The sequence below is a fragment of the Pygoscelis adeliae genome, unplaced genomic scaffold, assembly GCF_000699105.1.
Source record: "Pygoscelis adeliae isolate BGI_AS28 unplaced genomic scaffold, ASM69910v1 Scaffold663, whole genome shotgun sequence".
Classification (NCBI taxonomy): Eukaryota; Metazoa; Chordata; class Aves; order Sphenisciformes; family Spheniscidae; genus Pygoscelis; species Pygoscelis adeliae.
In genome coordinates, this window is record NW_008824486.1 from 120,813 (window position 1) to 121,542 (window position 730).

Consider the following 730-nt stretch of genomic DNA (forward strand, 5'->3'; position numbering starts at 1 on the left):
CCCCCGCTCCAGGTCCAGGCAGGTCTCGCTTTCGCGGAGCCCACCTGTTTCCCGCCCCCCCGGCACCGCCACAGGGACAGCCTGGGCCGCATCCTGACCCCCTGCCCAGTCACCCCCCCTTGCTTCGCCGGGCACAGAGAGCTTGTGGCTTCCTCTCAGCTCTTTAGGAAATTAAACTTTTATAAGCAGAAAGGTTTCTGGGCTCTCGGCTCCCCGGCACAGGAACCGCAGCCCAGCCTGCGTCCGCACCCCGCCTGCCAGCTGCTCCCCTGCAGGGAGGGATGGGGGCTGGACGCCCCGTCGATGGGCTGAGCGATGGCAGGGACAGGGACGTGGCTGCCCGTGACCTTGGTGTTATCCTTGACCTGGAAATCTCCTTCTCCTGCGTTGCCAGCGTTGCACTCCTGCCTGCGGCCACCTCCGGCAGGGTGCACGGCGCAGCGCCGGCCCCGCCGACACCCTCACCCAGGCTGGAGCTGCACCTCGCGCTGTCACCCCCTGCCACACTGACGATGAGGTCCCGGTGCCCAAAATCCACCCCGAATCCCACCAGTGGTGCCCGGTGCCTCCGCGGCTGGAGCTCACGGGGCGCAGGAGGCCCAAAATGCCCCTGGGCATCGCAGCGCTGCCCCGGCCACGCCGCTGCTGCCTGTCCTTGGTGCAAACCTCCGGCAGCAATCCCCTTTGCCTCGCGTGGTACCGTGCACAACGCCGTCCCCCCGCGCGCTGT